Below are 14,774 nucleotides of genomic sequence, written 5' to 3' on the forward strand. Positions count from 1 at the left end.
TAGTAGGTAGTATTCTTTCATTGCTTCGTCGACATCGTTGAATGTTTTAATGGCATGGTTTTCACGCTTGAGTTGTTCGTTAATAAAATCGATCCTCTGGAGACGTTTTTTAGCGTACTCAGCCTGTGCTCTTTGTAATTTCTCAGTAGCCAGATCGTGTCGCTTCCTTTCTTCCTGTATTTCAGCCGCGTGATCATCTCGTAGTTTCGAGAAGAGGAAATTACTCCCGGAAAATGCCAGGGCATTCACTAACGCCCCACCGACCATCATAGCTATCGTGGCCATCCTATATTTATTTCATTATATTATCAGGTATGATCCCTTGTTTTACTAGGATGTCTTTTGTGGCCATCGCCATACCAAGGTTCATTATGAGCATACCCATATCCTGCAGGTTGAAATCTAGCTTGATAGTTGGTTGTTTAAGCACCATTTTAGTCAACCGAGCGTACCCTACTGCTAGACTGGCGACCACTGTGGCGTGGTATGCGTCGTTGACGAACGTTTTCCCCTCAGACATTATGTATATGATATAAAATATTAAAATTATAACATGATATGCGGGTCGACAGTGGGGCCTGCCGGCGGCGTGGGGGGTACCCCCACACCCCCAGGGTTTCCCTCAGTTCCCTCACGTGTATATAACCATGTTATAACCACGGCAGCAGTTACACCTAGAGCCAACAACAGTCGGGTTGGGTTGGCCACTTTATGTTGGTTACACCACCGTTTTTTACCGGCAGCTACTCTCTTAGGATTCTGCTGCCTGGTTACTGTTGGGGGTACCCCCACTGGTGTCACTGGTTCCTGTGAAGGGGTCTCCTCCACTGTTGGGGGTACCTCCACTGGTTCCTGTGCAGCATCCATCTATACTATTATTATTATTCTTTCTCTCAAATTGACAATGTTTTGCTGTGATAATCGCCGCCGTCACTGGAGCCAACAACATACCATATTTGTGGTACAGCCCGCAGCTGATAGAGCTCACGGCGTGTTCGATAAAAGGGTCTTTCTCGAGGTCCTCCCACAGGTAAAGTCGGCGCTCTGGTGGAATGGGAAGGAAGTGTGATACAATACCGGTGTATATCTGGGTCATAGCCGATCCTATTGTCTTTGTCATTTCTGCTCCGAGCCGGGACTCGTATCTAGCGTATAGCTTATCGATTTCTTCGGCTGACATTTTGTGAATTTTATCCGGGGTGTAGTCTCCAAAGTAATGTTTGGCTTTGCCGCCAACAGCCAACGCCACCAGTTTCTCTCGCTTGGGGGAATCCCCCACACCCCCACTGGGGGAACCCTCCACAGATAATTGTTCGAGCAATTCCTCACACTCCATCTTATAATATAACAAGTAAGATTTAGTTTTAACTATATAATACCCGATGCAGACAAAACACAGAGAAATGAAAGTTAAGTTGCACACGACAAATACTTCAAATATCATAGCTTTGCTTAGCTTTGCTTAGCTTTGCTTAGCTTTGCTTAGCATACTATATATGCTACTGGTTGGTCGGTTTTTAGCACGAGCTTAGCGTGTTTAGTTTCAGCGAGCTGTTTCTTCACCCGTTCCCGTTCTAATTTGCTCATCACATCGTTCTCTCTCAAACACTCCTCGAACGAATCCCTGTCCTTGCAGTGAAATAAGGCCACCCATCGCGTCTGCTCCCTGAGGTCTTTCAACACCGAGTTGAACTTCTGCGTTAGCACCCAGACGCTGTGATTTGCATGCCGGCCGGAGAAGGCCAGGTACGATAGCATGTCTCTCTTTTTTGTTATCTCGCGATTAGCGCTGCAGTCGTCCAGTATGAACAGCGTCGGTTCCCCTTTAAATTTCTCGTGAAGAGCTTTCAACCAGTCCTGCAGGCGTGTTCCAGGGTCGATTTTATGTACGTCCGGGTCCGTCATCACCCAAGGTCGCGCGTACGTTTTATTCATGCTCAGAGTAGGGCACATGATAACGATGTTATCGAACACATCCTTGTAGTAACCCTCCAACATATCCAACACGAAAACGGTCTTCCCACAGCCAGTCTGCCCGCACACTATGGCGCAGTGTGGGTCAGTGGGTAGTTGTGGGTACCCCCGGGGGGTGTGGGGGTCTTGTTTATTGTTGGGGGGTGTGGGGGGGTACCCCCCATCAGTAGATGGCTTGCACGAATCTCCCATTGTCTATATTAAGTTGTGCGTCCATAATAACGTACAGATATAATTTCAACTTACCAGCGGTTTGAGCCTTCTTAGTAATCTGGATGGTTATCCCTTCGCTGCCGTTATCTATACGGCGCCCGCTACCGTGCAGTTTATCATCATCCGTGGATCGCATGTCCAACCATAGGGCGTACTTGGTGGTCAGGTATTCACCGATCTGCACGGAGCCGAGGTCCAGGTCCTTTGTTATGTAATCCCCCACTGGTAGCTTTTTTATCTCATCCCACTGCTGGTGTGGTCTCATACCATGACTGAACAGCTGGTTGGGCACGCCCTCGATGGTCACTTCCACCTTTTCAATCTCGGGGTTGAAAAACTTCTCGCTGTCCCTCCGGAATGGATCGTAATCCTCCACGGGGACGACCAGGATACCTTTCATCGATCGCGCCGGCACGTTCAGGTTGATATTCCACACAGTGTCGCTCTTATCTCGCACGACTGATCTATGCCTCAGTACGCGATCGTACAGGATAGCCATCTTCCCAGAGTACTGGCTTCGAACCTGCCTGGCCAGCTCAGGGCTAGTGACCATGTCGAACTCCAGAGAGATGTTGTCTATGGCATAACTGGCCTCATCACCGTTCGGCGTACGCACTACTTTGCTATAGTCGTTAAACGTGAGCTCGTATTCGAGCCTATCACCCAGCGCGGCCTGGTAAAACGGCGCGTGTCCCGTGAGCAACTCGAAGTCGAGCGGCACGCAGAATCGATTCCCGTATGCTAGAGCGATGGCCTTTTCACCGTCCGATAGCTTGTCTTGCTGGTCTGTCATGAAGACGTATCCTATGCGCGCCCGGGTTGATTTGCTGATGCCCTGGTACACATCATTGACTCGTTCTCTCTCGCTTTTCCAGAGATCCTTGTAGCAGTGAAACACGTCGCTGTCGTCGATACTCAACACCTCGTTACCGCTGATCTTGACGGTCGTTTTCTTGATGATAGCTCGCCCCACGTTCCGCACTAGCTCGCGTTTGTCGTTGTCGTTGCCTAATGGCTCTCTCAATCTTCTGAAAGGATCTAATTTTCTGCCGTACATTGTTATATAAAAGAAATATATTTTTAATACTAATGGATGAAGACATAGATATGACGGAGATACCGGGCGCTAGTGCCCAGGCATTAGATGATGAGCAGGAGACCTCATTTACTAGTTCACCATTGAACCAAGAACTCTTGGAAACAACGGTAAATGATTATTACGAAAGTTTAAGAAGAGATAAAAACTACGTTGAACCACAGGGTCGATACCATAAGAATTTTTTTATTGATACAAAGGGTGTTCTACGCCTTAAGTCTGACCCAGGGGTTGACCTCTTTAACAAGAGCAATAAAAAACCACTGGCCTTGTCAACTCTAGCCAGCCGCCATGGTGTCGAATTTATCCGTAAAAATCTAAACATGAATGATTACGGTGGTGCAATACCTAAGGCCGTTAAAGAAGATCTGCAAGCTACCAGATCCCACCTCACCACTAGAGATGAAATGACACCACAGCGTGCTACAGAAGCCTCGGACAGCATAGAAAAACTGTTGAGCACCTACTGGGACAAACCGTTACCGGGGTTTGACTTTCCGGTAAGGGAACTGCGCGGCTTAGACGAAGCCGTGAAACGCGTGCGTGGAGAACTCGTGAACAACATGGGGAAACTGAACGAAATCGACGAGCACATCGCTAGAGAAAAAACCAAACTCAACGAAACTGAAAACGATGATATGAAGCGTCGTATCAATGAACGACTACGCGATTTAGAAGACGAGAGACGTACACGATTGGAATCCGCTTCCTCGAATCGTGAACAGCTTCGATCCCAGATCAGTCGCATTCGGGAAACAATCGATAGAATACTGAATGAGGATACAACTTTAGCCAACAGGATTCGGATATTGTTCCGGGAGCAAGGGATCACCATCGCCAGCATTCTGACTGCATTGGGTTTCATTATATCAACCCTGGTGGTGTCACTGGTGGGAGGAACCCCCACACCTGCCGGCGGGGGAACTCCCAGCGGTGGTGTTAAAGACTGGATAAAAAAACTCGGGGAAGGCCTAGCTAAACTGGCTGGTAAAGCCGCCGAAGCCCTTCCCGGCATCCTGGGTAGCATCGTCTTGTGGTTGTTGGGCGCTCTGTCTAAAACTGCCATGTGGCTCAGTCAAAACCTGTGGGCAGCCATAGTCGCCGTGGCAGGTCTGGTGTACGTAGCGGCTAAGAAATCTTTAACCAAATAAGTCCCAAAGTTACCCCACCAACCACTAGGGCCGTTTTACTATCAATATGATTGGAGGCCTGAATATTGGGGTGTGTGGGGGGTACCCCCACATGAACTTTAGGCTCCGGGGGTGGCGCCACTATACCCTTTTCACGTGGTGGGATGTGTGGGATATAGGGGGTGTTAATATCGGGGTTGATACCCAACTTTTGGTCCGCCGTGGCTATGACTATTTTGTTGTTATAACCCACCACTTTTTTTATTCTCAGTTGCATATCACTCGGAGCCATGTACAACCCCACGCCGAACACGTAATTGACTTTCGATCTGGCGTATTCTAACACGTTTTGGTAACGGTCGATGGCCCGCGGGAGATCAACTGGAGAATTAATAGCATCCTCAACGTTGGAAACGAACTGTTTCTGAGCGTCGTAAGCAGTTCCCTTACCGAGGATGTTGGAACGCGTCATCGACTGCGCACCCAACAGCGCCCACACGTACGTTCGAATCGAGTCGTTCAACCTGACTACCCCGGCACGAGTGAATCCTTTCGACGTGTCCAGCATGAACATTTTCCACCCGTCTGCGGTTGACTGCTCCACTTTCTGGACTGTGAAAGCAACACCACCTTTAAAGTTCATACGATCATCCCTCCATTCATTACTCGACAAAGCAAAGTCCTGGCGTAGTATATCTCGTTTCAGTAAATCATCACTGACTTCTTTCACTGGTCGCGCGCCATCATAAGGAATACCCAACCCGTGGTTCGGCCCCGGCAAACGCCAATCCGTCTTCGGGTTTATTTCGAATTCATTGCAAATACGTTCGTAGACCCGTCTATCGTATGGGTTGTTTGTTGCGTCCCACGCTTTGTCCTGTGGGAGGGGGGCGCTGATCTCTTTAAGGATACGTCTGACCTGGTAGTACACGTGGAACTTGAACACAGACTGACTCAGCGGTCCACGCCGAGTGTCGGCCAATGTCACACCACACCCCGTTGTAGCGCACCACACGGCAAAGTTGAATTGATTCTGCCAGAACTGCATAGGGTTGTTGAACCAAGCGTGGACTGCCTCAATGTTAGTCACCGAAAGCTTATACTTATCGAACACATCTAAAAGCTGGGCATTGAAATACAACTCAGGAGCAACCACGATCTTCATGGGGGAGAAATCTACATCCAGTTTAGGGTAAAACACACCAGGGGAATACATTTTAAAACTATTATATAATAAATATATATGTAATATGTACATAACACTTCCAGGAATAACGAGCGGTGAGGCCGTTCAGCTGACGCACGCGATCGATAACACGTCAGGTCAACTCGAAGTCGCACTCTGCGATATCACCTACCTACCGCAATGGACTAACATTAATATCAGCAACAATAAGCTGTTCGTCAGTGGAACTCGCAGCCAGATAACTGACGGCTACTACAGCGTGTGCTCTCTCAACGACGAGGTCTTCAAACCCCTGGGAGCCGAACTCAAGATGAACGACTCAAACGGCACAGTGGTGTTAATCAACAACGGAAGAAACCCCTTGAGGCTCGGCCGACCATTAGCGAGGATACTCGGTATGTCTCCTGACGAGATAAAACCAACAACAACCGTCACAGGCACGAAGTTACCCGACCTAGTACCGTACCGAGAGCTGTACATTCATCTAGATCAGGTGAGCACAACGTACAACATTCAAGGAGGTCACCCTTCCACTATACTGAGAGCAGTGCCGGTGAAAACTGAGAAATTCAACGACGGTAGAACCGAGTCGTTTTCACCACGGCAGTATAAGAGATTAACCCAGGGCAACATACCTGAGCTGACAATATCGGTGTTAGATATAAATCATAATCCTGTAAATATAGGATACCTCAGCTTAACGCTTCATGTAAAATGACCAGCGCACAAGGGCCCGGAGTGAAAAAATGCGTCAATATCGGGATCTCCGACCTTGGAGACACGCGCGGTTTCGACGCTCCCGGAGTAGATGGTAAATCGTACGCCTTGCAACTGAAAAACAACATTTACAAACGCGTTGAAATCCCCTCCGGTGGAACCCTAAGTGATATAGTAGATACCACAAGAGCAACAGTCAACACTAAGTACACCCTTGTCAACACCGGTGATAATAATTGGGTAATATACCCATCGTTCGGTGGTAAACTGTTCGACTGTTGAGAGCACTACCGTCGCCCGAAACAAGCCATATATGCTCGTCTTCACCGAAGATGACAAGTGGGTGTTGTTACCCGATAACAACTGGTTTATCAATATTAGACTCGTCTCCCCCTACGTGTTCACTGATAACAAAGACAACCACCTAAACAAAGTCGTGAACAATGGAACCCTGCTCGTGGCTTACGTCCCAACTCAGAGACGTAGCATAGTCGTCAGCCCAGTCAACACTATAGCAGCCCACATGCTATCGAGTAAACCAGCCATACAAAACGTGAAATTGCAGTTGGTGTCTGAATTCGAAGGTGTGGTCACTATACTAGAGGATCTACCGGCAAACTCAACACTGATCATCAAAGTCTACCTAGGGGAACCATCGGGGAATGATGTCGAGATCGTGAAGGGGATCAAACTCGGGTGGGTGAAACGACACCAGTATCAAGTTTGCAACGTTTACGTGCGGGTGGGTGTCGACTCCAAGACAAGTCTGCAGGGGGTCAACGTGATCGTGGAAAACAAGATATCACTAATCAATATCTTCCTGCCTGACAACATACACTTCATGGGTATGAAGTTAACCCCTGAATTATTATCAGAAAACCAGTTGGAAATTATATCGTAATAGTATAATAATGACCAGTCATCATCCCAACACTACGCTTAACGACCTAGGAGATACGGAGGGATTCGATCAGCCTGGTGAGGAAGATGAATTATACATCCTGCACTTCAAAGACAACGTGTACAGACGGGTGCCATTACCAGATGTAAAAGAGCCCAAATGGCTGATCAACTTAACACTCGCCTCACCTTATATCACATTAAAAGAGGGGGGTGGAGGATTGGGGTTTGTCTCTAAGATTAGGAATAACGGTATCTGGCCCGGGGATTTCATTCTGGAGCATAACGTGAATAAAGTAGCTACGATAGATTTTAGGGAAGAAAAAATTTTGTTAAGTACTGGAACAGTAGATCATAAATTAACATTTAACAGTAATCTTTATCCCCAGAGTGTTCTTGATAGAACATCCTACTCCTACACAATCATCATAGAAGTCGTCTTTATGTATTTTGACAATGAAAACTCCTCGAAAGGACAACAAATTTTACCCGGGTTGGTAATACACTGGTATACCGAACACGTAGGTCAATATTGCCGTATTGTTATACAACGGGATACCCCCACGGGTCCTATAAACCGTTTAATAAGCCTCCGTGGGGTTTTTATTACAACAGAAAAGTCTATTGACCTCTCACCTCTTAGCATTAGTTATAATCTATCCCTTGTAGGTTTCAAATACATTGATAGAGTATTAACTGAAACCCAATTAAAATATCTTTCAAAATATATATTATAGGATGGGTCTGTACCCAGTCGTAGAGGAAGTAGCGAAGACGCTGGAAACCGTAGATGGGTTCCGCTTGAGGCAGTTATGTGATGTGAAACGTCAACTAGAACAAGACCGTGACACGCGGAAAGCTCTATGTAAGAAGTACAATAGAGCTTTCAATATCGTGGACGGGGCTGACACTACCCTTATGGCAACCAGCATGGGACTAGGGGCGGCAGGTGTTGGGTTGTTAGCTACCATCGTGGCCGCACCTATAGTGCTAGGTATTGAAATAACGGCTGGGGTGACAGGGTTGGTAGGGTTGGCGCTTAAGTTAGTATCACGCAGACTTAATCGTAAGGCATTGAAACACGACGAGATCAGGGTTCTGGCCGAAGCAAAGCTGAACACAGTGAGTGAGCGAATTTCCACGGCACTCTCTGACAGTAAGATCTCAGAAGAGGAGTTTCGTTCAATCCTATCTGAACTCAAAAAATATAACGGAATGAAACAAGATATTCGATCCAAGTCTCGTAAGTCTGCTATCAGCGAGGACGAGAAAAAAAAGTACATAGAACAGGGAATACAAAAAGCCCAGCAAGCCTTTATTATGAACACCAAAGAGATCCTAGGCGGTTCACGTTAAACTGTTTCATCGATATAAACATGACATAGGGGAACACGAGGGCGATAGCCGTAAGCGAGCCACCGATCCTATATGGTCAGTCAAAACTTACAACATAGATAAAGTGGATATGAAAGCCGACGAACCTAACTTGTACTACTTGAGGGATGGGCCGGGTAGGGGGTTTGTAAGAGAAGAATTATTGATCGTACCGTACGGCACTGTGTTACCTCCTACCAAGGCACAGTAATTACCGCCAACTTTTTTGTAGTAGGGGTAATAGTAGCAAGAGCTAATGACCCAACCAAAGCCTTATTTACTAAATAAGGCTTTGTAGAGACATTTCTTGAAAGTGAGCCAGAACTATCATTCCCTATACTACTAACATTTTCAAATTCACACCACACAGACATACTTATCACAAGATTCATTACAGGCATAGCAAACCTCAACCATACACTACATCTACAAAACAGACACCCAGATGGACTATGCACACACTGCAAAACACCAGAAACCACAACACATTTTCACACATTGCCACCTCCAACATACAAACATTAAAGAATTACATAACCCTGTACCCAACACACTTCACTACAACATACATAAACTAGTAAATCCACAGAACCCACCTAATATCTTTAATGCCATTGCCTCATTCCTTCTAAAATCAAATCTGCTCCACAAAATTTAGGCCCCACAATAAATGCCCTATCAGTTTATTGAGATTTTACGTCGGCTTCTAACACTTTGCCAATGTCGCCAACGGGGTAGGTGGGGGTAGATTTGATAATGAACAGTGATAATAAAATTAAAACCACCTACCCAAAAAAAATGGTACATGAAGGGAATAAACCAAGGAAAGTTGGATGGACCATGGTGGTTGGTTGCCGAAAGTAAAGAGGGGAGGGTAGTTAGCTTGTTGGTATAAGTTGTAGAATGTTGAAGAATAGATAGTTGGGTGTAAAAACAGGGGGTGGGGTGGTGGAGCGGTTAGGGGGAGGGATGGGCAAGTGGATGTTGGAGGGGTGGGGGTGGTATAGCATAGGGGGTAATATTGAATAATACAGTTAGGCTGTATGAACTTTAGATAAGGGGTGTAAATAAAAATAAAGTGGATAAAAGGGGGGGGGGGGGATGGTGGGGGTGGTGGTTGAAGGACTTTAAGGCTGGGGCCTGTGTTTACTAAAATTTGGTGATGATTAAAAAGTGGTGAACTGGCTAAATAATGGTAGAATAAGTTTAAGATATGTTTTGGATATAATTGGTATTGTATATGATGAAGTAGGTATTAAAATATGGGTGATTGTGAGGAATTATGAATTTACGGTGATATATTTACAGTGATTGGGGGGTGATGGTTGGGGGATGGTTGTGTTGTGCTTTTTATGTACATGATGTTGTGGGATAAAATATATTTTTGGCTATGAGGATATAGGTGATATATGGTAAAATATAGGCTAATATTTGGATTGATGTGGTTAAAACATTAAAAAGAGAACTGTTTGTTTACAAGGCTGCGGGAGGGGATTGAGTATAGGCGGAAAGCGTGTAGCCGGGCGCGGATGTAGGAGAAAACGACTGCGCACTGGCTTGTGGGACCGTTTGGTGGCTTACGGTACAACTGAGAGTAAGATGGTGGACATGGCTGAAGATGTTATGGCGGAGAGTTTTGTGGTTTATATTTTATGGGCTATGGTAGAGTTTAGGATGAAAGTTGCTATGGTGTTGAAGATAGGTTTTGGATTAGCCGGGTTGAGTAAGAGGTGTATGTTGATGTGGTATTTAGGGGGTATGGAGCTGTGTAGTTGGGTAATGTTGATGTGTTATGTGTGTGTGCTGGGATCCAAAGCAGGGTGATATTTTGGTGATGTTTGTGAAGAGTGCTGATTTGTAGTGTGATTTAGTGGATGAGGTCAGGACGGGATTCAGAGTATTTGTTTTGGAGTTGTTTAATGGCTGAGAGAGTCGGATATGATTTGAAAGTAGGTGGCGGGGAAGGTGGGGATAGTGTGGAGGGCTGAGAGGATAGCTAGCAGTTCTGCAGTTGTGATGTTTATGTAGTTTGTGAGGTGGAAGTTTGTGGTGATGGGGGGCGTTGTTTGTACGTGTATGCCTAAACCTGCTATTTTGTGTGGCGAGATGGATGCATCTGTGTATATATGTGTATGGTTAGGATAGCGAGTGTCTAAGTGGGTTTGGATGATGTTTGTTTTGGAGTGAGTGTCAGGTTTAATAGTGCAGTATAGTATTGTATCTTGTAATGTGGTGTCTGTTGTGAGTGGTGGTAGGTGGTGTATGTAGCTTGCAATGGGAGGTGAGTGTTGTATTGTGTCTAGTTGGTGTGCATGCAGCAGACTGGAGAGGTGTGAATGGAATGGTGCAATATTATTTTTGTTTTTGAAATTTTTGAGGGTGGACTTTTTAGTGTTGGTGTATTTTGTTTTGATGGTGTTGTATATGGGGTTATGTTGGGCCCCAGCCCAGTAATTGAGTGCGGTTTGGTTTATTCGTGTACTGATTGAAGGGATGCCTGTGAGTAAGAGGAGTGTGGATAGGGGGGTGCCAGTCCTGACCCCTAGGGCTAGTTTGAGGGCTTTATACTGGATGGAGGTTAGTTTTTGGAGGTTGGTGGGGGAGAGAGAGTGCAGGACCGGGGCGGCGTAGTCCAATTTCGACTGTATGAGACAATGGTAGACATTCATAAGTGTTTGTTTGTCGGCTCCCCATGTAGTGCCACGAATACATTTCATTAAATCTAAGTCTTTTTGACAATTGTTGACCAAGTTATTGATGTGGGGAGTCCATGTAAGATGCTGTTACTCCTAAACTAAAAATTTTGCTTCCTTTTCGAAAATGATTTTTTGATTATTTAAGTGTAGTTTGGGTGTATAATTTTGCATATGCTGTTTTTTTAATAGGATGCCCACGGGGTTTTTTTTATATTAATATGGAACCCCCACATATGGGCCCAATTTTGACGATAATTTAACATGCACTGGGCTTTAGTGGTGGCTTGAGTGACTGAGGTAGAGGAAATCCAAAATGAAATGTCTGCAAATTTGGCGGTTGTTATTTCCGGCCACTTTTCAGGAAAAATATCGTTAATCATGAAGTTAAAAAGGGTTGGTGATAGGATACTGCCCTTGGGGGTGCCATTTTTCAAAGGTATATGGGTGCAAAAGGGTTTTGTGAGTTTTGACTATTATTTGTCTATCTTTAAGGAAATGGTGAATGAAATTCAGAATATTTCCGTGTATGGCATTTTCTTGGAGTTTTTGGATGAGGCCGTTGTGCCAAACCATGTCAAATGCTTTACTAAAATCTATGAAAATGCCCAATGTGTATTATTTCTGTGCTTGTGCGACCCTGACATCATGCTCCAAATGCAAAATGTGATCTAAAGTTTGTTGATTTGGAGTGAAGCTGCTCTGGTACTGTTTTATGAGTTGGTGGGATTGGATATGATGCTTTAACCTATTGTTTACTATTGTTTCCATAGTTTTACAAAGATGTGAAGTTAGTGAGACTGGCCGAAATGAGTCTGGGGAGTTGGCGGGTTTCCCTGGTTTCAGGATTGGCACCACCTTCGCTGTTTTCCAAGAGTCAGGTAGGGTTCCTAGGGTCCAGATTCTGTTGAATAATGTTATGGTGAGAGAGAGCATGTTGTGGGGGAGTTTGTTTATGATTGTGTAGGTGATGTGATCTGGACTGAGGCTGTTTTTTTGTGTGTTTGAATGCTGCTTTAAGTTCGTGAATGTTTATTGGTTTGTTAAGGGGTAGATGTGAGTGGGGTGGTTCAGGGGTGAAGGGGTGGTGCTTTGCGATGTGTTGTTGGAAGGTGGGTGAGTAGTTGGTGGAGCTGCTTGTGTCCGAAAAGTGGGCTGCCATAGCATTTGCTTTATCTTTGTTTGTGGTGTGGTCCGGAAGGTTGGGTTGAATGAGTTTTTTGGAATTTCCCTGTATGGCTCTAAATCTGTTCCACAGTTTTCCTGAATTTGATGGGTCGAGCCTAAGGGATGAACAAAGGTTTCGCCAGTGGTTAATTTTGGCAGCCCTGATAACTTTTTTGCTATTGTTTCTGAGTTTTTTAGCCAAATAAATTTATGAACGGTCCCTCTTAGCTTGGTTGAGTGCCTTTTTTCTTGCCTTTCTGGCATTAATGATTTCTGTGCTCCTCCAGGGGACTGTTTTTAGTGCAGGGGTAGGCCGAAAGGTGGGGATGCATGTATTTGTGATGTCTATTATAGTGTTTGTGAAGTTGGAATTAACCCCCTGGATGCCACAGGGACATATATGTCGTTCCTCTACATACCTCAATTGGAAGTGAAATAAAATTCTAAATATACCACGCATATATAAATACTTCACAGTTTTGAATTCTGCCGAAAATTCCCAGTTTCTTCATACCATCCACTGTTGTCTCAGACCAAGCTAAAGTGCTTAAAATCGCTTTTCAAAATCGCAAATGTCGCCATTTTTCAAACTGTACAAAATCGAGATTCACAGCGTTATTTGCAGTATGTTTTGAAATCGGATAATTACTGGGAGTAATGAATTTCAAAAATAGCATATTAATGATCACTGATATCAAGTTTTCATGTAACCAGGAATGATAATTCTGAAACGTGACCGATGTACCCAGAATCGGTTGGGATGTTTTCGAAAATGCACTCACACGAACGCCGAAGTGCGCTTTCCGCCATATTGGTTAGTGTTTACAAAATCACGTTTCGAGAAGGCCGGTATTGCGAAGCGTATTACATCATGTATACTTCATTGTTAGCTGCGACAAATGCATCACTGAATTCCCCAAGCATCTTAGAATCAAATTACAAATGGTCTTTGTCACCAATACCAACGAAACGAAATATACTTTGTATGAAAACGAACGCTGTGCTCGAAAGACAGCGCTTGTTTGAAATGTAAACAAAGAAAAATTCCAATATTACACTGCGTAGCATTTTCGGAAATTTTCCAACATCCAGCCGTCTAATCATTGCTTACAATGGCTCAATACGCTTAGAATATTCAGGGGAAGAGTATCGTGGCAAAAAAATAGCAAACTGAAAATAGATACAATGAAATAATTTGGTAATTCATAAGAATTCATAAATTCAAACTTTTAGTGCAGCGTGACGCCATGACTGACGCAAAATCACGCAGAACCGACAACGGTACTTATCGGCATTTCTGGCTTCTTCCGTCATTTACAATGTAAACGATAAGAACATATAACAATACACAGATTGTCAGAATAATTCTGATTTCTTACATCTCACATTTATATACAAAATATCCCTGAATCAAGCAAAAAGTCCTCGCAAAATCCTGTGTACCCTTCTCAGCGAAGCCGCCATTTTGAAAGAAATCGGTCATTGGTAGTGATGTCACACGTCAACATTGTTGCACATATTAGGCAATTTCTTTGAAGTGAAAGTCGGTTGGACAAGAGTAAACACAATGGCCATATCATTCCGATTGCACTTTTAGTATTGTGATGTATATTTTGCGCATCGTTCAGATATTTTTTCATGAAATTGATTTCAGTATCTACATATATCCATGTTCAACACCATATCATGTGTGGATATAAGGTGTCCGTTTTTATTCTTTGAAAGCTTTTGATTGTTTGAATAATATTTACATGGGAAATTGACTCAGTAAGTGTATTATACCACATTTTAAGCCTCTACGTGTTGGAAGATTACACGTAGCCATTACTGCAACATGTGTTTTGGTTCCCGTGATGTGCAATATTCAATACGTTGGGACAAATATTGCAGTTTCATATGAACAGGTTAATAAACAGCGATTTAATTCCAACTTATAAGTAAAACGGATAATATTAATGAAAATGATTTGTACATTTTATCAAGTGTAGGGGTATACATACTACTATTTAAAGGAATTGTCTTGTTCATGGTGTTGGTTTGTGTCGTTTTTATAGACAAAACTATTATGAATATTGATTGACCAGGTGAGAGTTTGTCAAAAACGTTTCATCATTCATTATCATTGTTTTTCGATAATAAAGTCAATTCAAATGCGATTAAAATATATCTGATGGCAGAATGTCTAACTCAAACAATATTTATACGGACATTGTTAAAAATATATAAATCAGGTCAAGTCTTAATCTGAACAAGCCTTACGTCCATTTTCTAATACTTCTTTACTGAAAAAGCGATCTCTTTGTACCTTTCATTGCATACTTATG

The sequence above is a fragment of the Haliotis asinina genome, chromosome 2 (genome assembly GCF_037392515.1).
Source record: "Haliotis asinina isolate JCU_RB_2024 chromosome 2, JCU_Hal_asi_v2, whole genome shotgun sequence".
In the NCBI taxonomy this organism is placed as follows: domain Eukaryota; kingdom Metazoa; phylum Mollusca; class Gastropoda; order Lepetellida; family Haliotidae; genus Haliotis; species Haliotis asinina.